We start from the raw sequence: 27,905 nt of genomic DNA, 5'->3' as shown, positions 1-27,905 counted from the left end.
TGGGTTGTTTGCTGTAAGCCCAGAATTTGGTCTGGCAGGGGTTCCGCGGTATTGTGTACAGGCGTTCGAAGCTGGTGTATGCCTTCATTGCGCGTGGAGTTTTGAACGGGTTTTGGACCCTTACCGTGAAGTTCAGGACTGGTGTGGGTCTTAATTGCACCCGGAGTTCTGAAGGTCAGAACTGGTTTGGGTCTTAATTGCACCCGGAGTTCTGAGGCTCTGAATCGGTGTGGGCCTTAATTGCGCCCGGGGTTCTAGAGCAAGTGGTGCATTAAATGCACGTCGTAGTTCAGGACTGGTGTGGGTCTTAATTGCACCCGGAGTTCTGAAGGTCAGGACTGGTGTGGGTCTTAATTGCACCCGGAGTTCTGTGGCTCGGGATCGGTGTGGGCCTTAATTGCGCCCGGGGTTCTGGAGCTGAGTGGTGCATTAAATGCACGTATAATCCAGGATTGGTGTGGGCTTTAATTACGCCCGGGGTCCTGAGATTAGCTACGCCTTGATCGTGCACAGATTGGCGTGGCGTGGTTTTTTTTTTTGTTTTAAAGGAAACAGGAGTAGAAGAGATATATGTATGTATGTTTTTGGTGTTTTCCTTGTTTGTGAAATACATATACACGCACGACACTAACATAAACACACCTCTAATAAAAGAGCAAAGCATTAAGTAGCAGGATTTAAAGGACGTTGAGACCCGAGAATCGCCCTGATTGAGCTCAGTGCGTAAGTCCACCCCGGGGCAAAAGCAGCGATGCTGGCGTTCTGGGGATGGTGAATTACTGATCAAGAAAGGGGGTTTTCGAGGTCTCGTTTCTTACCTGTGAACAGTGCGGTGTAAGTCCTCTCTAAAGTCTCGGAGAGGCATTTAGATCTGGAGGTAACAGACGCCCTTAGCTGAATGAGTGCAGTAATGCACAGGTTTTTCCAAGTGAAAACATCCCCCTACTGAATGAGCTGTTACCTCACACACGACAAAAGTAAATCTTAAAGAAACCAAACATGTGTGCTAATTGGGTGTTTGAGAAAGTGGTGGAAGTATCTGATTACATATCGGAAAAGTGTAAATTGACTGAAAGGGAAGAGAAATATAGGAAGAAGCTGAGTCTGTCAGAAGGAGTTTGGGGCGAAGATGCCTGTAAAAAAGCGTATGAACATTGGAACAAAAACAAAGATTTAGCTGCAGCCCTGGTGATCGGCCGACACCTGAGGTGGCAGATTAGCATGAAGGAGAAATCAGAATGGGATAGAAAAGAGAAGGAGTTCACAGAAAAAATAAAAGCGTTAAATGAGAGGAAAGATAATTTATTCGCGGCAAAAGAGGTACTAGAAAAAAAAACTAAAAGAGGCAGTACAGGAGAATGAGAAATTAAAGAAGGAATTAACTCCTGATCACGCTGCACTGGTTAATGTGTTACAGCCGGCGACTAAGTTATATCCTGCTCTCCCACAGGGGAACAAACAGGCAGGAAACGAAAATAATTGGGATCAATTCCCTCAGTGGCCATATGGAGAAGGGGGGTCTGATTGGGATAACACTTGGTATGAGTGTGATAAAGACGGATCAGGGTCTCCCCTGTTAGAGGGAGGGCGCCCGCAGGTCTGTACTCTCACTCGAAGTGGGAAAGGACTTGATATAGCAGGGGCTGGTGCCGTTGATGACAGCGCCACTCTAACTCCGTCTCGCACCCCGCCGAGGGGGTCCGTTCTCGTACCTACCTTCCCTGAACCCCCAATACGATCAAATCCAAAACCGGAGGATATTGACCGGTGGGCTAGAGAAGTACCGCACCCAAAATTAGGGATGCAGCGAACCTGGAGTGCGCTTCAGGAATTAAAAGATACTTATGGTATCTCCCCCCTGACTGCCGCTATGATCCTCAGAAGGACAGGGAGAAGATGAGGGCATCAAAATAGCCGAGCAACCACTAAGGAATGAAGACCTCATCCTTTTCACTGATGGAACTTCATTCATAAATTCTAGTGGGGAGAGGAAAGCGGGTTGGGCTGTGACTACAGAACATGATATCCAATGTGGGGGAAGATTTGAGGTACCCACGTCAGCACAGCGAGCTGAACTGAAAGCTTTGGTGGAAGCCTGTAAATTAGCAAAAGGCAAGACCACCACAATATACACAGACTCACGATATGCATTTGGAGTATGCCATGATTTTGGAAGGTTATGGAGTAATAGGGATTTTTTAACCTCTGCTGGCACTCCAGTAAAGAATGCAGATCTGGTGTCTGAGCTGCTTGCGGCTCTCCAACTCCCAAAGCAGGTAGCTGTAGTCAAATGTAAGGGCCACAGCAGAGAGGACACTCCCGAGGCCAGGGGCAATAAGCTAGCAGACTGGACAGCACGTCAAGCTGCCCTGGGGCAATGGGAGGAGTGGGCTATAGAAAAACCTCTTCAGATTATTTCAGTTTGCACAGTGAACATACAGGCACTCCGGACGGAACAGCTCAGCGAGCTCCAGGCCCAGGCTCCAAGGATTGAGAAATGGACCTGGATGGAACGCAATGTGGGGCTGCAGAAGGATGGGACCTGGAGGTGCCAGCGTACAGGCAGACCCGCCTGTCCCAAGCAACTAATGCCCTACCTGGCGCAGCAAATACACTCCACAGGGCACCCAGGTGTTAGCCAAATGACTCGACGCTTTGCTCAGAGCTGGGTGGGCACAGGCTTCACACCCTTCGCAGCTGATGTGGTACAACGCTGTGGAGAGTGCCAAAAAGCCTCTGGAGCACCGCCGGTTCGGGCTCCTAATCTTCGACGTCCTGCACCCGAGGGGCCCTTTAGACACTGGCAAATAGACTATTGTTCACTGCCACCCTGTAAAGGGAAAACAGGCCTCCTAGTGATGGTGGACCAGTTTTCTAGATGGGTGGAGGCTGTCCCTGTCAAACGAGAGACTGCACAGACAACTGCCAAATATCTCGTGACAGAAGTAATTCCCCGATGGGGACTCCCGTGTCGCATAGACTCAGACCAGGGCACACATTTTACTGGAAAAGTGAGTCAGGTGGTGGCAGACCTACTAGGGATCAAATGGGACCTGCATTGCCCTCATCACCCGCAGTCCTCCGGCATGGTGGAACGGGTAAACCGGACTTTGAAAGCTAAATTGACAAAGTACCACTTGGGAGGGATCCCCTGGGTGGATGCATTGCCCGCCGTACTGTGCAGCATCCGGGCTGGGACAAATCGAATAGTGGGGCTGAGCCCGTTTGAGGTGATCACGGGGCGTCTCATGAGACTGAGTGACTCTCCAGGACATGACAGAGTAGGCTTTAGTATACTAACTGATTCTCTGTTACAGTATTGCAAGTTGCTGACAGAGGCCACCCAAGGAGCCCGCGAGCAGGTCCTGGAGGCGTGGGGACCACCACCTGAAGGAGGGCACGACCTCATCCCAGGAGAGTGGGTGTGGATCAGGAAATTTCCTTCACAGGTTCTCCAACCCAGGTGGGACGGACCCTACCAGATCCTGTTGACAACCGAGTCTGCGGTTCGAGTGGAAGGAAAAGATCGCTGGATCCACGCGTCACACTGCCGACGAGCCTCATCCCCAGACCCAGAATGAAATCATTTCTGTTAATAATGATAATTGTTGCTGTAGAACTATGTTCCGCAGGGATTAATGATCATCTCTCCCACAAAGGAGAACATGGAATTAATTCCTTTTTAGGCCTCTCCTATCTGACAGCTAAGAAAACCAACCAAAGTGCCTGCTGGGTGTGTGCCGCATTACCCAAATATGTACAGGGAGGACTTCCTATGGGGGCCATTCCTTGGCGTCTCGAGGAAGTCATAGGCATGATCATTTGGAGGGATAATTTAGGAGATTTTAATATGACAAACTATGGGGGTTGCCATAACACGACTTTAACCTGTACAACATTACAATATCTACAGGAGCGAGGCTTAGAGCCCACGAGTTTCACAGGCTCTTACGCTCCTAAATATAACAGAAGCCATACACCACCATACCTGACTCTAAATAAGGAACGTGAGGGAAACATATGTTTTCAGCACACTGATGGTCTGCACTTGGTTGGATGGAGTCGTTGCAACCTTACCATCGCTGCAAATATATCCACCTCTACCTTCCAAATTCCAGGATGGGATCGGCACACCCCACAGTTCGGTATAAGTTTCTTATTTTCAGAGGCATGGGGAGCGCCAAACGGAACATATTTCATTTGTGGAAAACGAGCCTACCCATGGTTGCCAGCCCAGTGGTCTGGCTCATGTTATTTAGGATATGTGGTTCCTCATATCCGTGTTCAAACCCACACCCCCTTCGGACCTAACCACAGACCACAAAGAAAATTGGCTGATTGGGAATATTATTTAGGTATAATATTTCCACAAGCCGGCATGAACTTTCTGAGTCGAGAGTTAATTCAAATGGCCTCGACTTTAGAAGAATTAGCAAATTCTACCTCATCTAGTCTGAAGGCTGTTAATGATGAGATGGTAGCCCTCAGAACAGTGGCCATGCAGAACCGACTGGCTTTAGATTATGTACTGGCGGCCCAAGGAGGAACTTGTGCAGTAATTGGCACTGAATGCTGCACATATATCCCTGATAATTCTGAGCACATCTCAGATCTGGCCCAACACATTTACAATGAGGGACAGAAATATCAGGACTATTATACTGAAAATTGGGGAATTGGATCTTGGGTAAAGTCTGTGTTTGGGGCCTGGGGCGGAACTTTTTTACAGTGTTTATTTGTAGGAATAGTATTGTTTATATGTATAATTGTAATCATCACGTGCACAAAAACATGTATCACATCTTGCCACAACCGTGGAACGTACAATGTCATGGCAATACATACCTGTTCGCCAAGAAAGGAAAGATCTGCCCTGACATTGTATGTATAAAAATAGGCTACACTGACGTATGCCATATTTTATAAGGGGGGAATGAAGAAAGATGTGAAGACGGGGGTTTGAATTTAATCTTTTCTGTAGGGGGTTTAGACTTCCAAGTCACAAGCAGGGGTTTATGGCAGGAAAGGGGGTTAACTGATAAGGATTGCAGATGCCAGCTAGGAACCCCCCTGGGTGTAATGTTAAACTGACCATTTGCCCAGAACATCATAAACTGGCCAAATACCATGAACCCCCCTCTTTACCATCAGACCGAGTGACGTCAGAAACGGAGAAGAAAACTGTATATAACCCAAAAGTTTGTAACAGTACGGGGAACAATACTTCGGTTTTGTTGTTTCTTGCGGGAAACAAGACTTCGGCTTTATTGTTCCTTGCATGCAATAAACTCATCTGTTTTACTTCATCTCGGGATCAAGAACCTTATTTCTTCTGTTACAACAGCACTAACACCAGAGGGACACCCCCGGCGTCTCTTTTTGAGAGACGCCCTGGGGTTTCCTAATGGCCAAGGAGGGTCGGGACCTCGGTTTGACGCCTCCCCCGAAGGACGGCGCCTGTTTGTGCAGCAGAGTGTCGCCATCAGGAGGCTGGGGCGTAAGAGAGCCACACAGCCCGCAGGGTGAGCGCTCCCTACTGGTCCCAGTCACACCTCTTGCAGGAGCAGCAGCAACCGGAGCTTTTCCGGGGTGGAATCTCCCATCCGGGTGCCGGCCAGGCTCACACCTGCTGGGCTGCCCCGGGGGTGAAGGATCGTTCGTGTGCAACTCTTTGGAAAGGAGCTGCTTTCCAAATCGCATTGCGTGCCTGGATGTTGGCGAATGCGCTCCCTTGTGTTGGCTCGTCCCGCACTGGAGGAGGACAAACAATCTGCACGGAGGAGCACCAGGCAAGTCTTCACCAGACAAAAACCTCCAGTGCACAGCACTCTGGAAACATTTCGGGGCTTTCGCGTGTTTATTTCAGCACGTAAATCGCACCAGTCCAACACGTCGGCCGGGCGCGCGGCGCCTCCGCCCTCTTGTGGCCTTGCGGCGTCAGAGCAAGAGGCTCCTTCTCGCTGCCCTTCCGCTGTGTTGCAGGGCCCCGAGAGGGAACCCGGAGCGCTCACTTTGTGGGGGGCGGGGGACCGCGTTCGCGCTCTGCCCCCGGTCTCTTGCGCGAGTACTAAATCTCACGGACAGGGGGGCCTCGTCATTGATTGTTACAGGTGAGACGGGGATTAGGAGGAGACCCCGACTGATGGGTAAAGGGGAGCACTAACACCAGAGGGACACCCCCGGCGTCTCTTTTTGAGAGACGCCCTGGGGTTTCCTAATGGCCAAGGAGGGTCGGGACCTCGGTTTGACGCCTCCCCCGAAGGACGGCGCCTGTTTGTGCAGCAGAGTGTCGCCATCAGGAGGCTGGGGCGTAAGAGAGCCACACAGCCCGCAGGGTGAGCGCTCCCTACTGGTCCCAGACAGACAAACAATCTGCACGGAGGAGCACCAGGCAAGTCTTCAGTGCACAGCACTCTGGAAACATTTCGGGGCTGTCGCGTGTTTATTTCAGCACGTAAAGCGCACCGGTCCAACACTTCGGCCGGGCGCGCGGCGCCTCCGCCCTCTTGCTGCCCCTGCAGCTGCTTCACTTTTCCCTTTAGTTGCCATCGATTTTTTTGTAGTGCTATACATATACGATTGAGGTATCTTAGAGTTCTCCTTCGAAGACCCAGCACTCTCTTTTCTTTTCCCAGTGTTACTCATATCGGACTTTTTAAACCTAAAAAAAAATCGTTTTTTTTTCTTTCAATTATAACTGAAGTTTAAACAACTAGTGTTAAGTCCTTATTTTTCTGTAGTCAAAAAAAGCAAAAATTAACATTCAGGTCATGAAAAACTCAAAAAAACTCCCCAACCACTAAACTTTACCTCCCACCTGAGCGCCATCTTGAACGCCCCTACCACCAGAGAATGCTCACGATTTCGGAAGCTGTCTCCGGGACGTGCTGATTCCACACATCCTGAATAAATCATGATATTGTTAGTTGCTGTAGCTAGACGTTCAAATGAGTTTCATGGCCAGATGGACTGTTTCCTCCAGCGGTATAATATTGCAGTGAGACAGCACGATGCCTGCAAGACTATGTCACGCTAAACGCCACAGATTGTGTTTGTCCGTTCGTGTCAGTCGTCCCGCAGCCACGGGAAGTGGGACACAAACATGCTGCAATGCTTTCAAGACGTTAGGATTTGTTTGTGCAACATCCAAGAAGAGTACTTGTGGCTTGAATGTGAACTGTACGTGCCCGCCCCCTTTCCTCTGTAGTGCATGAGTTCCTCCCGGCATGCCCTTCGTCATTGTTCTGTCATCTTGTATTTAAAGGGTTGTATTTCTGCTGCTGAAAATAAGCAACGGTTTTCTCACAACGCCCTTTGTTCCCAACGGAGCCCTTGTCTGTCATGAAATTCTTCAAAACCTCAAGCTAGAAGAAGAAGAAGACGACAAATATGAAGCGTTATAGCAACGACATGCCATGAGACGATCGATAACGATTTCCATAGGATCCCCGCGGTTGCCTGGCAACCGTCAGCTTTGCGCAGTGGCAGTATCGTAGCCTGTGAGGTTTAGCCGAGGCGCGATTATTGCTAGTTGAAAACTTTTCCCAATACCCCGCTTCCGCCGGTTTGCAATACAATCGGCGAGAGCAATTTTTGACAGTCTCGTCAGAGACTGAGCAAGGTGTTTAAAGACAGATTTGGTCACGGTGATATCATGGTAGAAAGAAACGAGCTTGTTACGTCTCAACAGAAACGCTCTTTAGCTCTTTCAGCTTTATGCAGAGAACGGCGTCTGTCGAGATTACTTTTGTGTCAGCGCGAAACTCCGTGTGCTGTCAGTTTGATTTCATATTGCTCGAAGCGGCGCCTGGCTTTTGTCTGTCAAACGTTAGGTTGCGCTTCTTCATGCTGCATCGTCGGCATGAGTAGAGCATTTTAAACGTCTGTACTTACTGCGCCCCATAAGAAATCGTTTGTCCCCATTCAAAAGAGATTGTGCGATGTCCTGCAGCGTTCGCAAAGCAAACCTTTGACAGTTTGAAAAGAGGAATTTATTCTGCTTCCTGTGCGTGCAGTAGTTACAAAGTTGAACGTCTTTACACGATCTGCTGCAGTTTTCAGTGGGTGGGCTTTGTCAAATGGCTTGGAAAAACGCACTGTGTTTCGGCTCGGGAAACATCATGAGCAGTGTCCTGCGTGTTTTCTGTGTATAGCTGTCTTTTAACGCATACAGAATTCATTCGAAATCATTGATTTCTCCAATTAACAAGGGTCCCTTCTTGAACCTGCCAGAAGCATTCTTTCAATGTAACAGATTTACTCCGGGGAAGGGCAGCATGACATTGAGAGTAGCTCAAGCTTTCGGCACCTTTATCTGACTGCATGTATGCAGACACTGCTCAGAATCCCCTGTAAGATTCTCCTTCAATTCCGTTTTGCAGTGCTTTAGCTCTTTCAAAAGGCTTCGCTTTGCTAGTCACAATCCAAGGCTCATGACAGCATTTGAAAACATTCGCAACTGCGTTGGCCGGGAATCGAACCTGGGTTAACTGCTTTGAAGGCAGCTATGCGCAACACTGGCTCGCTCCAGAATAAATCTCACGTCGAGGGCATATTTTTTTCCATTTTACCGTGAGTCGGGCTCAGCTGCACAGAGGAGAGAGCAGAGCAATGAGGTCACGGGGACAGGGGAGTCACACGCTAGCGGTTTGAATACGCGGAAGATCACTGAGGGATCCACAGTATATGGACCCTCCGTGCGCCATCAGTCCGCACTCCGGACTCTGAATCCTGCCATCCGAGTTAAGATCTCGGCGGAACCTGAGGCGCAGTTCCTTCTTAAAACGTAATCTGGTGAGCATTTCTATAATCGTACTTGTATAGATGCAGCCTTTAATGTGTTGCTAGGTTAAAATTGATGACTTCTTGTTCAGTAGGCAACTGCCCTCTTGATTTCAGATTGAATTTCTTTATTACAGGGGCGCTTTTATGATGACAGAGTCATGTTCAGGTACTTTGCTTGATGGAGGAAGCTCATTTCGGACTCTGTGATCTGCTCACCTGGAAAGGTCTGCTATACTACTACAAGAGAGAAGTAGAGTCTGGAAGAAGGGACAATTTTATGATGCTTTGGAAGATAATGTTTTTTTTTTCTTATACTGAAAATGAAAGGTAGTTGTTTCTATATGGACTCAGTCTTTGGAATTTGTATATATATATATTTCAGTGATCCCTCAGCCATTCCTTCTGTATTGTAATTCAATTTCTCTTTTAAAATTCCTTCCCCACTTCTAGGACCTGCAGTTGCTGAACTCCACAATGGCTTCTATTGGAAAGTCTGTGACTGAGACCAAGTAAGTGTTCACTTTTTTATGAAACCATTATTTATTTAGGAGCAATGAGCAATTCTTATATAAATGCAATAAAATCATTATGCTCAAACTATGAGAGAGAAAATTAAGGATAATTTAAGAAATCAGTCTTAGCTTGTTTCTATACACAGATGGTATTATTTATTTTCAAAGGAAACCCGCGCGGATTCCCCTGGTGTGCAAGATGTACCTGAATACTCTTGATCAGCTTCCTGCTCACTTGAAGAGGGCGTGTATGAAGCACGCCACGGCAGAAAAGATCAGGATGGCCTCTCAACAGGCGAGGGAGGACATGATGAATCACCTGAAGAACGGGGTCATCGTGGATTACCACAGAATAGAGATCGTGTCTGGTGAGGCAAACAGGATAGTGGTTGTAAGACTGCTAGAGTCCTTGGGCCTTTTTGTACATGGGAAGCCTGAAGACACATTGGCAAGGTGAGATATTTTTAATCTGTAAGGCTTCTGTAGTTTCTTTTTGAAATCATTGTTACAACATATTATGTAAAAGCATGTTGAAAAGAATCTACCTGCATTCCAGCGGCCCTGAGCAAGAGGCCGCTGTCCAGGAGGAAGAGATGCCAGAGGCTGCTCTAGAAACTGAAACAGAAGCGGATAAGGAAGGGGAAGATGTGAGCTCTGAAGAACTCTATCAGCAGTAAGACTTTTTATTTTTCAGATGTATCTATTTTTTACTAAAATTCTAATTTGTCTTATAGGTATAAAATGTTTAAACCGGTGTTTTATATCCTTACAGGCCCTGAGTAGTTAAAAAGTATCAGCAGGCCGGAAGAGATTGGCCCAAGCTGGACTCTATAGAAAGCACTCCCTGGATGCTCCTCTCCTGATTGGATTCAAACAGTACCTTACCAAGGATCTGGGAGTGGCAAATTATTCTCAGGAGGTATTTATTTTTTAAAGGCATTTAAAATTAAGCAATGGTATCTTCATTGTAAATGTTTTTATTTCTTAGCTTAAAATTCACCCATGTGAAATGATGTCAGCCATAAACATCATGACTCTATATTTCCTACCTGAATCTATTCTACTTAAATTATTACATTATACACAATTTGAGTTCATTTTAAAAAGTAAAAGTTAATGAAAGGAATGCATTTTCATAAGAAAGATAATACCGATATGCATGTGATAATCTTCCTTATATCATGTAGTGCATCATTTGGACACTTTGTGGGCTTCAAATACAAAGAAAATCATGTTCTATGGTACAAGATAAATACAAAACTTAAGCTTCTTTATAAAGCATAAGCAATCATTTATTACATCGCTTCTTGAATTAAATCTTTTGACAAGAGGTAAGACTTCTATTTTACATTTAAACCCATGTTTAGCTGCGTTTTTTAGATTTAACTGAACCAATTTCGGTGTGTGATAATGTCCTTGAATTCTGACAACATCACACTAAATTACATGATATAAAACAGCTAATGTTTCTAGAGATAAAGTTTCTGAGATGCTTCTAATTACTTTTTATTACCAGGGACAGTTTAATTCACCTTGTACAGTACTGTAAGACCAAGATGCTTTTTTTAAAAGTTATTTAACATTTTATAGAACTTTGTCTACTATGGCAACATGATGTGCTTGGTGAATCTTGGAAAAATACTGCTTGGCCACTTATCTTAAGATAAAGATAGGATAAAGGTTTATCTTTTGCACCTACCTGACCCCCAGGGAAGGCCAATGCTTTCTAAGTTGATGGTTCCCTACAGTAGACTGTACCTTATCTTCAAAGGTAATGTATATTGACCCAAATCAGTTTTGGAATCCAATCTACTGCCGAGATGGAGCACATCCTTTTTTCAGGATTTTAGCATCATACGTTTGGTATATTTAGTCCCTAATGCTGAAAGAAATGATCATAGAACATGACATCTAACCTTACCTGTGGTGTCTTTAATCCCTATTGCTCAATGCATGGTGTACGTACTGCATACATGTGTCTTGAGAATGAGGAATGGGCCCCTGAGACAGTCATTTGCCTGTTTCACAAATGATCGTATTTTACTAGAGATTCTGTTTGGGATATAGATGTGCATTCGGACAGCAATCCCTTTCAAGAAATGATACGTTCTGGATGAGGTCAAAGGTGCTGGAACACTGTATTTAGGATGTGTTTGCAGAGACTATGTGTCTCCTGCTTCAACGCAGTGATAAATAGATGTGCTCCTGTAATTCATTGGTACATGCCCAGGGCAGTAAGCAGTCTGAGGATTTATTTCCAGACGGCATAGAGCAGTGAAGCAGTGAAGTAGTGCAACACACTGGATCATTATATTATTAGAATCTATTCTACTTAAATTATTACATTATACACAACTTGAGTTCATTTTAAAAAGTAAAAGATAATGAAAGGAATGCATTTTCATAAGAAAGATAATACCGATATGCATGTGATAATCTTCTTTATATCATGTAGTGCGTCATTTGGACACTTTGTGGGCTTGAAATACAAAGAAAATCATGTTCTATGGTACAAGATAAATACAAAACTTTAGCTTTTATTTTAATTAGATTTGTTTATAAAGCATAAGCAATCATTTATTACATTAATATATGTGAAAATAACATTTTAGCATCATACGTTTAGTATATTTAGTCCCTAATGCCGAAAGAAATGATCATTTGTTTAACATGCACGGGTCTGTCTCAAAGGATGCAGTGCTCCTGAAGGGTCTCAAACCCTACATTTCGGATGCCTAGCTGTATCCCTCTCATGTGGCACCTCAGAATGACTTCTAACCTAACCTGTGGCGTATTCAGTCCCTATTGCTCAATGCATGGTGTACGTACTGCATACATGTGTCTTGAGAATGAGGAATGGGCCCCTGAGACAGTCATTTGCCTGTTTCACAAATGATCATATTTTACTAGAGATTCTGTTTGGGATTCAGATGTGCATTCGGACAGCAATCCCTTTCAAGAAATGATACGTTCTGGATGAGGTCAAAGGTGCTGGAACACTGTATTTAGGATGTGTTTGCAGAGACTGTGTGTCTCCTGCTTCAACGCAGTGATAAATAGATGTGCTCCTGTAATTCATTGGTACATGCCCAGGGCAGTAAGCAGTCTGAGGATTTATTTCCAGACGGCATAGAGCAGTGAAGCATTGAAGTAGTGCAACACACTGAATCATTATATTATTAGAATCTATTCTACTTAAATTATTACATTATACACAACTTGAGTTCATTTTAAAAAGTAAAAGATAATGAAAGGAATGCATTTTCATAAGAAAGATAATACCGATATGCTTGTGATAATCTTCTTTATATCATGTAGTGCGTCATTTGGACACTTTGTGGGCTTGAAATACAAAGAAAATCATGTTCTATGGTACAAGATAAATACAAAACTTTAGCTTTTATTTTAATTAGATTTGTTTATAAAGCATAAGCAATCATTTATTACATTAATATATGTGAAAATAACATTTTAGCATCATATTATTACATACAGGTCTCTAGCTTCAACACAGTGATATATATATATGCTCAGTGATTAATTGGTACATGCCCAGGTCAATAATCAGAATGAGGATTTATTTCCAGACGGGCTACAGGTAGTGTTGTGAAATACTTCAACACCCTGGATCGCAGATTTAGACCCCCTGCACTCTTACTCCTTAAAAACCAAAGAAATGAAGATATGTAGCAATCACATTGTAACAGGGGTGACAGTGACTTAATGCTTATACTAGTGGACTTCTGGTACCTTTAGGGTACGGTGTTCCCTGAAGGGCTCTCAAACCCCGCATTTCAGATGCCTAGCTGTATCGCTGATGTGTTGCACCTAAGAATCACTTTTAAACCTTACCTCTGGTATCTTTAATCCCTATTGCTCAACGCATGGTGAAAGTATTGCATAAATGTGTCTGAAAATGAGCAATGGGCACCTGAGAGACTCATTTGCCTGTTTCACAAATGATCATATTTGACTAGAGATTCTGTTTGGGATTCAGTTGTGCATTCTGACAGCAATCCCTTTCAAAAAACGATATATTCTGGATGAGGTCAAAGGTGCAGGAACACTGTATTTAGGATGTGTTTGCACTTATTCTGTGTCTCTAGCTTCAACACAATGATATATATATATATGCTCACTGATTTTTTGGTACATGCCCAGGGCAATAATCATTATGAGGATTTATTTCCAGATGTGCTAGGGGTAGTGTTGTGAAATACTTCAACACACTGGATCACAGGTTTAAACCCCCTGCACTCTTACTCCTTAAAAACCAACAAATGCAGATATGTAGCAATCATATTGTAGCAGACACTCATTTGCCTGTTTCACAAATGATCATATTCTACTAGAGATTCTGTTTGGGATACGGATGTGCATTCTGACAGCAATCTCTTTCAAAAAATGATTTTACCTTATCGGGGCTTTGGCCTGCTTGCCTCTTTGGACAATATCTCCATCTTGTGGTCGTTGTTGGTAATGTCTAGACAATATCTCCATCTTGTGGTCGTTCTTGGTAATGTCTTCTTATGCCCTTTTTTATTTCAATTCTCTATTAGTTGATTCTAGAATCTCTACAATAGAGTTGAAAACATCAGTTTTAAAGCAGACAATATGACATTATTTATAGTCCAATTAGAAATGTATTACCCTGATAGATATCCCAACACCCGGAATGTATTGATACCATATCCCCAGGAATGCTCCTCAGGCCTAACAAGCACACTTTTGGTCTTAGGAAGCATCAGACACAGAAACGGTAACAACATCCTTCTTTCTGTTCACTCAGTCTCTGGTGCCGTGGGTCAGTGAAAGTGCGATGCGCGGATCCAGCGATCTCATCCTGTCACTCAGATGGCACAATCAGTAATTGGTGGCACTTGATATGGTCCCTCCCAGCAGGATTGCAACATCTGGCAGGGTATCTCTTCTTCACCTACACCCACTCGCCAGGTATCCGGTCGTGTCTCCCCTCTGCTGGAGGTCCCCAAGCGTCCGGCACCTGTTCACGAGCCCTGTGCAACGCTTCAGTTAACAAACCTACAACACTTTAATAGAGAGTTATCTACCCACGGTGTCCCTTCAGTTGATATTTCCTTAGTTGGTCTTTCAGACTGTGGGTGATTGGGGCAATGTGACTTCCAACTTACCCCTAGTGAGGCAATTACAGCCTGGCACACCTTCCCAGTGTAGTCTGCCCCTAGATCAGTATCCAAGGGGCAGGGCAGTCCGTACCATGGGATCATCTTTGTCATACACTTGGGTATGTGCCAGCCCACATCACATCATCATACAACCCCACATTCTTTACACATTTGTTCTAACCACTATTAAACATCTATTAAAGGCCTCAACCTGAATTCTCCCCTTTCCCCAATAGAGGTTTCACAGGGGTCTCAGACTCCTGCTCTCCCAGTGCCGCTCGTCTGGCATCTGCATCTGCATGGTTGTTACCTTGAGTTACTGGAATTCTTTATTTATTGTGTTATTGACACCTTACTCAAGCTGCTTCTGTCGGGAGCTGTAAAACTACAAATCAGTTCAGAGACAAGCCTAGTATTCTTAACTGGAGTCCCTGCCGTTGTGAGAGAATCCTATTTCTCCATAGCCATCCAGAATTGTGGCCTACATGCAACAAATACATACATTATATACATATACAGTAACCCTTTGTCCACACTTACATACAAAGGAATGGTTGATCCATCTGAGGAAACCCCAGTCTCAGCACCTGTAAGAGAGCTTGTTTCAAATTATTACAGGCGGCTTTTGTTGCGGGAACCAAGGCAATCTTGTCCTTGTACTGCACTCCCCCCTTAAGCAGATCTGTTAAGAGTTGTGCTCACCCTGTAAAAACATTGCACCCAGGCCCTGTTAAAATTTCACAATGCTAGACACAAAAGGGCCTTATCATAACTGCTTCTATTAGACACTCTAAAGCTGAAGCAACTCAGACTTGTGGGTTTCCTCGTCAGGGGAAGCACTCAGAATACTATCAACATACTGAGTGATCACAGTCAGTTGAAGCCACGTGATACCCTGTTCTGGATAGTCATTCTTTGTAATGCATAATATTCCAACCCAATAGATCTGGGATAAAACCACCCATTAAAATCTGGTACTCGGCAAGTAAAACTTGCTGCCCCAATACTCCTGTGGCCTCCTGCCGTCTCCCCATATACATTACTCTATAGCACACTGTTGAACAGAGGAGTGAAACAAGCATGACAGTAGTGCTCCAGTATCCCCTAACAGAGAAACCAACACTCCATTAACAGTACATTTTTATCCACTGGACTGGGACAGACTTAGGGAGGGTACAAGGGATTTACAGGATCTAATCGTTAGGTAAACAGATCTTCTCACAAGACGTTATTCTCCCCAGTCTCGATTCTAAACCTACAGCGTTTCAGCATGTCTGAGACATTCGAATAAACCCAAATTGTTTCCACTATTGCAACTAATTGTATAAAAATACAAACACTGTTTATCTAACTACTTTTACGTCCACCTGTACTGTACTTATACTTTCAGACGCTCTTATATTTTCCAATCTCCTTAAGTTGATTTTCGTCAAGTCTCTTTAGTTACGTCTCTAGCCAGTCCCGCTGGCTAAACACACTCACACCGTCATTTAGCTGCAAAAAGCCATTCGCGGATGCGGAAGAATTTATTTCCAAGGCAGCGGGTACAAGCGATTTGGCGTTTTAAAACCACCAGGAACAGCAAAGAGGCGCGCTTCTTTCCTTGCGCCGGAACACAAGGACTGGAGGCGGACAACCTAGTCGGCAGGATTCGAACTTGCGCGGGGAGACCCCAATGGATTTCTAATCCATCGCTTTAATCACTCGGCCACGACTACAGCAAGCCCCACCGCCGCTGCGTTCTTGCTACAATCTTACCTGGATCGCGAGGCGCCGGCGGAAGCCTATTTCAAAGTCATTCTCCGTTTCAAAAAAACATTTCCAAAATACAAGCCTTGCAGACAGACACGCCTCAGAGGACTTAAGGGTGGCTTCATGTCGGAATGATAAAGTCTCCCCGTCCGGACATGAAAATGCCACTTTGTTACACACAAAAAAAGAATCAACAACAGAGAAATGCCCACAAGCATTTGAAAAGCCGCACCACGTCGCACTTGAAATAGCTCTTACATTAGTGGTAGACGCAGGAATCGCCTTTTTATTTACGCTCTTACCAACGCGATGGAAAGCAAAACAAAGCAAAGCAGAGCAAAACAAAACGAACAAACGAAAACCCTCACGTCCCACACTTGCATATAAGGCCGTTACGTGCCCAAGCGGTATTGTATGTCATCCTAGCACTGCAGCCCGGGGCGTACGGTATATGGGAACGAGCACACGCCACGAATCGTCTCGAATCACTCCCTACAGTTGTAAGGCGCCTTGAAGCGTGCAACCCCAACATTCTTCCTTGCGCATCTGTGAAATCGAAATTAAATCTCACGTTGGGGGCATATTTTTTTCCACTTTATCATGAGTCGGGCTCGGCTGCACAGAGGTGAGAGCAGAGCAATGAGGTCACGGGGACAGGGGAGTTACACGCTGGCGGTTTGAATACGCGGAAGATCACTGAGGGATCCACAGTATATGGACCCTCTGTGCTCCATCAGTCCACACTCCGGACTCTGAATCCTGCCATCCGAGTTAAGATCTCGGCGGAACCTGAGGCGCAGTTCCTTATTAAAACGTAATCTGGTGAGCATTTCTAGAATCGTACTTGTATAGATGCAGCCTTTAATGTGTTGCTAGGTTAAAATTGATGACTTCTTGAACTTCAGTAGGCAACTGCCCTCTTGATTTTGGATTTAATTTCTTTATTACAGGGGCGCATCTATGAAGACAGAGTCATGTTCAGGTACTTTGCTTGATGGAGGAAGCTCATTTCGGACTCTGTTATCTGCTCACCTGGAAAGGTCTGCTGTACTACTACAAGAGAGAAGTAGAGTCTGGAAGAAGGGACAATTTTATGATGCTTTGGAAGGTAATGTTTTTTTTTCTTTGAAATCGAAATGAATCAGAATATCAGTGCAAAAGACAAACTCTTGGTTTGGTTTAAAGAGATATGGTTTTAAAACAGACAACATGTAGAAAACAGGTGTTTCTCACTTTTGGAAAAGAATGGACCGGGGGTAATATTTTACTAGTTGCAGTGCTGAGCTCACTGGGTTACAGTCCTGCAGTGTCACACCAGGGCCAGTGGCGCAATGGATAACGCGTCTGACTACGGATTAGGAGATTGTAAATTCGACTCCTGCCTGGCTCGGGTCGTTTTTAAACGCATCAGGCTACTCCCTTAGTAGCCTGTGCTACTTACTGCATTGTAATCGTACCCAGTAAGAGATTTCCTTCATGTAAATGAACTGCACCTGACAGCTTTAGAAAAACACCTGGGCTCAGTACGGTGCTGAGAGCTCAGCGTTGCTGTTGTTCTAATTAGAACGCACTGCATCGGATATGAACCCGAACTTTTCAATTATTCCGATCAGTAAGTCAACACGTAGTCCACATGAAGGTAGGAATATTCTCTTGTCTGTCTCTTGTTTGTATAGAACTGAATGTCCCTGACAATGTACTGTTAGTTTTAATTGAAGAACGGCATTTGTGTTCAAATATACCAGACAAGTTTACGTAACTGCTCATGCGACACTCAGTTGTAATTAGTCAAGAAATAAAGTCGAACAACAGCTGCGGGTTTGATTCTGAACGTATGAGATTGCAGCGCCTTTTACTTCCATTGACAAATGATAGAGATTCGAAGAGAGATCCTTCAGACCAGCAAGCAAACCCACGGCTATTTCGGTTTTCTATCTAGGCAACGTTGGTGTCTGCAATAGCATACATGAAAGCGTGATGCAATTTCTGTGGCTACATTTGTTGCACGTCATGCACAGTAAGAGTGTTTCTAACACCAAATAAAAAGTCAACAATTAGCGATCACGCCTTCTCCTCAGTTAACCCACTGAAACCCTTGCTGTTAACAGTTCTTTACTGCGTGCTTTACGAGCACCTACATATCGTGTCGGTTCTTTCAGCTTGATTCATTAGGTTTTCAAAGGCATAAGTAGAGCACCAGAGGTGCGAACGCAAAATGTGTGGTCATCTGAAGAATTGATTTCCATGGCAGCGGGTCCAAGCGATTTCGCGTTGTTATAGTACCAGGAAAGGAGAAGCGGCACTTCGCCTCTGCCGTGCAGGCACAAGGCGACGTGCGGTAGACGCCGGAGTCGGCAGGTTTCGAACCTGCGCGGGGAAGCCCCAACGCATTTCGAGCCCATCGCCTTAACCACTCGAGCACGACAAATGCGAACTCGCCGCCGCCGTATTCCTCCTATAATCAAACACGGACTGCGAGGTGGCTGCGGAAACCTTTTTAAAGTTGCTCTCCGTTAAAAAAAATACCTTTCACAAGAGACAGACACGCCGGCAGACAGACACGCCTCAGAGGGTTTAAGGCTGGCTTCACGTTCAAATGATAAAGTCCCCCAGTCCGGATGTCAAAACGCAACTTTGGCAGACAGAAAAAAACATCAACAAACCAAAAATGTGGACAAGGATTTTACAAGCTGCACCACACTGCACTTTCAAAAGCATTTACATTCGTGTTAGACGCAGGAATTGCCTTTGATTTGCGCGCTTACGAACGCCATGGAAAACGAAACAAAACTAAAGCCCTCAGCTTCTGCACTTGATTATAATGCCGTTACGTGTCGAAGCAGGAATTTACGTCATCCTACCACTGCAACACGGGGAATAGAGGGAAATGAGCACAAGCTACGAATTGTCTCTAATCAGTCCCTACAGTTGTAAGACGCCTGGAAGCGTGCACCCCCATCATTAATCTTTGCGCATCTGTGCAAGGTAAACTCTGGAGCAGTCTCTGAAACGGCTCAAAGGAAACACGTGATTGATTCCATGTGCATCTGGGGTTCATTTCTTATTTACATTTAATTCAAGGGAAAGGCTTGGGTCAGTTTCAGACGGCCTCCAACAGCGAGATTCAAGCGCCCCACCTTCAGCCCAATCTGCGCCGCCAGAACGCCAACGGCTCCTCTGGTCTCCGGGGTGCGGTTGTGACCCCGTAACCTAAAGTGTTGGTGGCAGACAAATGGAGACTAACAGGTGATGTCCTAGGACATGACTACATTGTGACACTCGGTGGGGATGGTGACCATTGCTTGGAAAAGAGTGCGAGGCCCCTTCAGAAAAACATTTTGTTAACAGGCATTCTGCCTCAGCCTAAACACCTATAGCTTGCAAAGCGCATGCTATTAGACAGGCACCTCTGCAAGACCTTAAGAGTCTCTTAAACTAGTGATAGTAAGGTGTTCCCAATGGGCGATGTTTGGCTTTCAAATCATCTCTCTGTGGAAGCGCCGAGATGCAGCTGTTTAAGGCTTAGAAGCAGCTGACTGTTTCACTACCTAGCTGATTACTGTCAGTCAGGGAGCTCAGAGGTGAAAAGCCTGTCTGAGAGACAATTCGCCGTCAATCAGTTCAATATGTTCCGTACCAGCTCGGCGCACCTGAGATCATCTTGGTAGCCGTGTAGCTCAGATGAGTGAGAGCGTGTGTGTGTGTACCACCGTGATTGGATGCCGGTCCTTCTCAGGTCACAGTAAACCTTCTGCTGCCTAACTTTCCTAATTTTGGGGATCCCTTTGAAAAAGCAAAGGAAAAAAAAACTGGCTCTTCATCAGCGTGATTGACCCAACCCAGTGTGCCCCAGTGGCCTAATGGATAAGGCACTGGCCTCCTAAGCCAGGGATTGTGGGTTCGAGTCGCATCTGGGGTGCTCCTGTCCCATTTTGAGCGTACAAATGTCCTTTTGATTTGCAAAGCTGCAACCCCACCTTACTCAGTGAGCGTCTCTGCTTTTCTCTCACATACAGTTGGGAGAAAAACTTTTGTAAACAGCCCTTCGGAATGATGTGGATTTCTGCATGAATGGCTCCTAACATGTGATCTTATCTTTATCTAAGTCATAATAATTAATAAAGAGAGTCTGATTTAACAAACAACACACGCCCAACATTTGACATTGCTGTTTCTTTATTGACCAAATGGTTTAAACAATCAAGGTCATTGATGGAAAAAGTATGTGAACCCTTATATTAAGGAGCTAGTGGAACCTCCTTTATGACAAAAACCTCAACCCCCACTTTCTGTAGTGGCTGGTCAGACCTGAGCAGCGGTTAGGAGGTATTTTGGCCTATTCCTCTATGAAAAACTGTTTCAGTTCATGTATATTTTTGGGATGTCTTGCACTGAACGGCCTGCTTCAGATCACGGCACAGCACTTCAATGTTCTCCTGTTCAGATTTCTTCTTATGGTGGACTCATAAACACAGACATAAGACAAAGTCAACCACCTGTTCGCTAGATCCCATCCCCACTCAGCTAGTCAAAGATTCCCTCGAAGGACTGGCAGGACCTATAATTAGTATGATGAATGCATCGCTTGCGTCAGGCGTTGTACCTGATCAATTTAAGGTAGCGGTTGTTAGACCGCTCCTTAAGAAGTCAAATTTGGATCCACAAGTTCTTAACAACTACAGGCCTGTCTCAAAGGTCCCATTTCAATCTAAAAGTCTTGGGAGAATAGTTGTTGCCCAACGTCAATCGTATCTGGATTCAAATAATATACTTGAGAAATTTCAGTCTGGTTTCTGAAACTGCATTAACAAGAGTCGTAAATGATATTCTCTTAGCTACTGATGCGGGGAATGCAACAGTGCTTGTGCTTCTAGATCTTAGAGCTGCCTTTGACACGGTTGACCTCTCTGTTTTGTTACACAGGCTTGAGTTTGAGGTTGGCTTATCTGGAACCGTCCTTCAGTGGTTTACTTCACATTTAACTCATCGTTTTCATTATGTTCAAATATCTAATAATTGTACTGCTTCATCAATGTCACCAGTTCAATTTGGGGTACCAGAAGATCAGTGCTGGGACCAATATTGCTCTCTCTCTCTACATGCTGCTGCTAGGTAGGATAATATGAAAAAATAATATGAACTTTCATTCATATGCTGATGACACTCAAATAAACATTTTGTTTACACCAAATGACAACTCTTCTATTATCAGTTTAGTTAAATGCATTAAGGAAGGAAATACTTGGATGTGTGAAAACTTTTTGTTACTCAACTCTGAGAAAAATGAGGATCTGTTGATCGGAGGCAACAATACTGATAGGACTACTATAACTTCAGCACTTAACTCAGAGGATTTAAACATTTGCCTCAAAGAGACAGCACGTAACCTAGGCGGCATATTAGACACAAGGCTCTTAACAACTTGCATTGTTAAGTGCCTTGGGACAACCTTGTTGTGAAAGGCGCTATATAGAAATACATTGATTTGAATTGAATTGACAATGTAAAATGTTGTGTGTTGTTTGTTAAACAAGACTGTCTTTATTTATCAAAAAATAAAAGGAATTTGCTAGGAATGCAAACGTTAGGTTGCGCTTCTTCATGCTGCATCGTCGGCATGAGTGGAGCTTTTTAAACGTCTGTACTTACTGTGCCCCATAAGAAATCGTTTGTCCCCGTTCAAAAGAGATTGTGCGATGTCCTGCAGTGTTCGCAAAGCAAACCTTTGACAGTTTGAAAAGAGGAATTTATTCTGCTTCCTGTGCGTCCAGTAGTTACAAAGTTGAACGTCTTTACACGATTTGCTGCAGTTTTCAGTGGGCGGACTTTGTCAGATGGCTTGGAAAAACGCACTGTGTTTCAGCTCAGGAAACATCATGAGAAGTGTCCTGCATGTTTTCTGTGTATAGCTGTCTTTTAACGCATACAGAATTCATTCAAAACATTGATTTCTCCAATTAACAAGGGCCCGTTAAAGGATGAGTCAAAGTAATGTCTAATCGGATTAGTTTCCTTAGAGCTGGTTCAGAGTTTGCTCAAGAGTTTACCTTTCACAGATGCGCAAAGAAGAATGTTGGGGGTGCACGCTTCAAGGTGCCTTACAGCTGTAGGGAGTGATTCGAGACGATTCGTGGCGTGTGCTCGTTCCCATATACCGTACGCCCCGGGGTGCAGTGCTAGGATGACGTACAATACCGCTTGGGCACGTAACGGCGTTATATGCAAGTGCGGGACGTGAGGGTTTTCGTTTGTTCATTTTGTTTTGCTCTGCTTTGCTTTGTTTCGTGGTCAAGAGGCGTAAGGTAAGTCGTAATCCAGGGAAAACACTGGTGGCAAACAGTCCGAGGTGAGAGGCGAGGTCCAAAGTCGAAAAGGCAGAAGGGGAGTCCAATATCCAGAATAAACGAGGTAATGTTAAAAACGCCAGGTAGAGCTCTCAAGGAGTAGACTCAATACCAGCGGGAAGCAGGTAAAGATGGTAAAAATAGCACTGCGTACCGCACGGTGGAGTGTGTGCAGGTGGGTTAACTCGTGCGGCGGCGTTTGTTAATAATCACCAGCTGCTGGTGCTGTTTAGATTGCTTAAGAGTTGGTCTTAACTGCCTGGCGGTCATGACAAGCTCCTCTTTAAGCTGTGGTTTAGTTTTGCATTCATGTGTTTCTAGAGCAGTTATTTATGGGGGTGGGTGGGTCTTTCACAGAGGCTCAGGACAAATCCCCCGCCTGAAAGTCTAATGTGTGCGTTCAGACAGTCACAGGTCAAGAGCCAGGCAGGAGGACAATGGACAGAAGAGCCAACGAACTAAAAATAAAAGAACAAATATGAAAAAGCCACCATCTTTTTCTTTTTGACATTTTCCGACTTTCATGCAAGCCAGGACAAAGTTGCTCATAGCTACTTGTGGATTCAAATACTCTATCGAGTGCTTTGATGAGTTTTTGCAATTTGATTGTCGTCCTGTCAGCCTGTTTCTGTTTTTTTTTCAATCTAGGGATGGAACGTATGAGGGAAATGATGGAGCAATCAATAACCGCTCAAGGAAAAATGGCAGAAAGAAATGGTCCGTCACTAAGGACATTTGTGAAGCAGAGGAGTGACATCACCACAAAGGCGACACATTCTGCTGATGGTTTTGGTGAATAATGATTGAGGCGCGTTAAGAGAAAGGCAGCTGTGTCAGCATGCGTAGGCTGCAAAGGATCAAGCAAAGGTTTACTCCATGCTGAAAAGAGAAGAAAAGAAGCACAACGTTTCGACTGTGGAGCCTTCTGCGCCATCTTCTTTAGCGATGGTGATGATGTTTACATTGGAAAAACTGAGACGTGCGTCCCTGGGTGGGCTTGAACCACCAACCTTTCGGTTAACAGCCGAACGCGCTAACCGATTGCGCCACAGAGACCGACAGCTGCTTGTGCTCCCTACATTTGCAGGTTTATGGTCAAAGAAAACAATCGCTTGCGCTTCTTGCAGCCAGCAATATTTTTTCACTGACAACCAAGAAATGGATTTCATCTTTCACAAGCTGTATGGATTTCTTCAAAAACAAGTTATTCCAGAAAGGAAATGAATTCTTGCATTAAACTGAACCAAGCTGTACATGTTTGTCTGAAATGAGACATTTGGCACAACAAGACACGGAGAGAGGCACCGCTGGTATTCAGACCCAGGATCGCCTGCTTACTAGGCAGGCACTTTAAGCCACTAGGGAACAGCACCAGCGGAGCACCGTGCTTTTACAGACACTTGGACACATCTGCGTTCGGTGTGCACTTAACCTGCTCTCTGAGCCCGTTGCCTCCGTCCCATTTAATAGCAGAACTGACGCCAAGAGAAATGATGAGAAATGGCATTTATCGGGCACTTTTCATATCCAAGGAGCTCAATGCCCTTGACACCTCCCATTCTTTGGCGACACCATTTTTTCTTTTATTTAATTTCTATACTTATTGATAGAATAAAAACGATATGTCATGTACTGTAAGGGAAATGTCTCTTTTCATGGGGAAAGCTAGCACCAGCAAATGTTGTGTTTAGAAGAAGTGATTTAACATGACACGTGACCTAATTTACCGGAGCAAAAGCTCACCCAGCAAGCCCTGCTTTACTTCTACAGGAGAGAAGTACTGTAGAGTCTGCAAGATGCTCAGCTGGGTAGCTACGTCAGCATGCCTCGGCTGCAAAGGAACAAGTAATAGGTTTATTGCATGCTGAAAAGAGAAGAACGGAAACACAGCGTTTCGACTGTGAGGTCTTCTCACACCTGAAGAAGCCTCACACCTGTAAAAGGCTCCATGGTTTTCTTTCTTCTCTTTTCAACATGGAATACACCTATTGTCTGCAAGATGTGACAATTTCATGGTGTTTTGGAAGAAAACCTTTTTTCTTTGAATTCAAAATCAATCGGAATTTCAGCACGACACATCAACACTTTTTCTGTTTTAAGGAGATGATATTTTAAACCTGATAAAAATAGTAGGAAACACAAGTTTCTTGCTGTGAAAATTTAGATGGGGAAGTGTACTACTAGTAGCAGTGTAGAGCTCTCTGTGGTGGAGTGCAAGCGTATGTTCTATGGGCCAGTGGCGTAATGGATAACGCGTCTGACTTCGGATCAGAAGATTGTAGGTTCGAGTCCTGCCTGGCTCGTGAGGCTTTTAAACCTCTCAGGTTCCTCGGTAACAGGTTGTTGTCATGTATATGAACTATAGAAAAGCATTTGCCACAACCCGTAAATTAGCACGCAAGTGCGGGCTAGTTAACACAGAACTGTATGGAGATCATCTCCAGCTCCGAGCTCAATTGCAATGAAAAAACATGCAGAACAGAACTGGAGAGCAGCTGAATTTGTGCTCGGTAGGGTGGGGAGGACTCAGCATTGCTATTGTTCTAATTGGCATGAACTGCAGGGGATCTGAATCAGAATATGTCAGTTAGTTCGATCATTGCGTCAATATGTAGGCCACGTTAATACAGAATTATTACTTTGTCTGTCTCGTCTTTGTATATAGCTGAATGTCCCTGACAATTTCATGTTAGTTTTTAAGAACAGCATTGGTGCTAATATATACATATATAGCATATAAGGAACACGTAAAAGTTTAGTCCATGCTGAAAAGATAAGAAAACCGCCACAACGTTTCATCTTGGAATAAATCTTTACTTGTTGTTTTGCAGCCTACCCATTCTGACCTAACTCCTCCCTTGAAATTCCCTAACAGATAAGGGTACGTAACGGCTCATGCGATGCTCAGTTGCAATTTGTCCCAAAACAAACAAGAACAGCAGCTGAGGGTTTGAGTTTGAACATGCACTGTATTAAAGCAGCTTTTATTTCCATTGATAAATGCTAGATATTCCTACAGATATTCTCCAGGTGAGTAAGCGATTCCTGTTCCTGTTTCTATTTCTGTTTCATATATATATACAGTATATATACAGTATTGTACTATTATTATATAATTCGTTACACTGTGGCTGTGTTGTGTGTGTTAAGCTGCTGTTGCACTGCAATTTCCCTCATGGGATCAATAAAGTATCTATCTATAAGAAGACATTACCAACAACGACCACAAGATGGAGATATTGTCTAGACATTACCAACAACGACCACAAGATGGAGATATTGTCCAAAGAGGCAAGAAGGGCAAAGCCGCGATAAGGTAAAATCATTTTTTGTAAGAGATTGCTGTCAGAATGCACATCCGTATCCCAAACAGAATCTCTAGTAAAATATGATCATTTGTGAAACAGGCAAATGAGTGTCTGCTACAATATGATTGCTACAGATGCAGCCATTCAAAATGCGCGGGCGATACCGCATTATTTTCCGGTACGCTGCACGCAGTCTACCGCGAGTTACCGGTAAATACCGCGAGTTACCGGTAAATACCGCTAGCAAAATAATAGTATCCGGAATTTCCGCAAGGTGGAGCTAATAAAGCTCAACTTCTCATGTTTGAGCTGTAGCCATCAAAGTCTTTAATGAAGATATTACTAATAGTATTAATAATAAATGACCTTGGACAAGCTGTAAACTCAAAGTTTTGCCCTGGTCCACATTATTTTTTTCATTGACCGTCTTTGTAAAAGTAACACCACAGCATTTCGCAATCAAGCATTTTTTTCCAATCATGCAAAGTACAGCAATTTTTGAGAATCGATTCACCATGCCTTTCACATGCTCATAAAAGAGATTGATTTAGGAACATAAACATATTACCGTATGCAAACTGTACTGTATACAGTTTGTATATGTATATGTATATGTATATTTAATGTCTTAACTGTGCCCGTTTAAGTATTGAATATTTATATGGAATTTTACCACTGAAGGGAAATCTTAGTGCCTGAGCATAAAAAGAATAGGAGCATACTGCAACGCGTGTGAAGGCCATAAACGATATTAATTTTGGAACATAAATATACAGTATATGGCTGGTCTTGGTACTTTAAAGAAAACATACACGAAACATGGTTTCATTATGACCAGAATCGGTCTTGAGATATTTTTGACTTGATTTACAGTATTTGAGAGGTATGTCTTGACACCGATACTACGTAAATACTCCTCACGTATATGTTTCTAGGTTTATATTATGCATTTCATACGGTCAAATTGCTTTTGAGCAACTGATAAGAAGCGCGAAACGGTATGCCCAGGGCGTTTTAGTTTTCGTTTTGTTTTAATGCAGTGCAGTGGATTGATTAGAGATATCAAGTACATACAAGTAATTTTTTAAATGTTGTAGTTCGTCTTGTAAAAATGTTACGAGTACATCATCTGTCAACAATTACACAGGTTCTGTTTCCATATTGCGGTTTTTGGTTACGTAATATTATTTTCTAATTTCACGTTGTGAATATATGATTTGGGCAAACAGAGCCGCAAAGAAGTACATTATGGGTTGTTGTTTTTTTTTGCAGTTTTATCTAAAATAAGCGATGCTTAAACCTTTGTCTGATTCTTGTGAAACTATCCACACGACAGTTACCTAGGAGTTGACTTCAGTGATGTCACTGATGGGATGTTTCTAAAAATCCATCCTCTGTAAAACATCTTCTCTAGTTGTTCTGCATATGTATTCGCTAATGAAGCTGTGTGTTCTGAGCCTGGTTCTCTACATTTCTGTATGAACCAGCTTAGAGGGCTAAAGACAGCTTGTGTTTAAATTGAGTGTAAGGTAATTTATGCTTCTAAAGTCATGGTCAGCATTTATTATTGTACTGTGCTGTAAACTTCTTCTGTGCCTAATTACATTATTTTATAGTCGATAATGTTTCTGTAGTGCTTTTTCAGCCCTCAGCATGTGACTGCGCTGGTGGTGCTGTGGGTTAGGTTCCTGACTCCTATGTCACGTGGTCTGTGGTTGAGTCTCCTGGAACTATGACTTTAATTTTTAACAAACATTTCTTTGAAAAAATGAAACATTTCCCTTGGTCAGAGATTAAATAAAACCTCACTCGCATCAAAACAAATTTATATTTCTAAATATCACAACATGATCGAATTTACGTCTTTTTAATAACAATGAATAGTCACCTATGCGTTACAAAATAAACATTTCTATTGATTTGAATCGCGTTTTGATTTAAATCGTAAACGCGTGTTTAAATATATGTGTTTAAAGGCGATATACTGTATAAAAGCGCTGATTCTTATGGAATGTGTTCGGCCGGGGATTCAAAAAAATATTTTTTTTAATCGCGTATCTA

The 27,905-nt window shown here is 43.8% G+C and overlaps 4 non-coding genes across 4 annotated transcripts; 3 read left to right on the top strand and 1 right to left on the bottom strand.

Moving 5' to 3' along the window:
- The first annotated feature begins 7,470 nt into the window (after positions 1 to 7,470).
- On the top strand, positions 7,471 to 7,612 carry LOC138230193 (U4 spliceosomal RNA). The gene has a single exon (XR_011186228.1). It is a non-coding gene; the product is annotated as a U4 spliceosomal RNA (small nuclear RNA).
- Positions 7,613 to 20,038: 12,426 nt separating this feature from the next.
- Positions 20,039 to 20,111, top strand: trnar-ccu (transfer RNA arginine (anticodon CCU)). The gene has a single exon. It is a non-coding gene; the product is annotated as a tRNA-Arg (tRNA).
- Positions 20,112 to 23,518: 3,407 nt separating this feature from the next.
- Positions 23,519 to 23,592, bottom strand: trnan-guu (transfer RNA asparagine (anticodon GUU)). Its single transcript has one exon. It is a non-coding gene; the product is annotated as a tRNA-Asn (tRNA).
- Positions 23,593 to 24,766: 1,174 nt separating this feature from the next.
- trnar-ucg (transfer RNA arginine (anticodon UCG)) lies at positions 24,767 to 24,839 on the top strand. The gene has a single exon. It is a non-coding gene; the product is annotated as a tRNA-Arg (tRNA).
- Positions 24,840 to 27,905: the final 3,066 nt, after the last annotated feature.

The sequence above is a fragment of the Lepisosteus oculatus genome, unplaced genomic scaffold, assembly GCF_040954835.1.
Source record: "Lepisosteus oculatus isolate fLepOcu1 unplaced genomic scaffold, fLepOcu1.hap2 HAP2_SCAFFOLD_48, whole genome shotgun sequence".
Taxonomy (NCBI): domain Eukaryota; kingdom Metazoa; phylum Chordata; class Actinopteri; order Semionotiformes; family Lepisosteidae; genus Lepisosteus; species Lepisosteus oculatus.
Note: the sequence above shows the minus strand (reverse complement) of the source record. Positions and strands in the feature narration are given on the sequence as shown.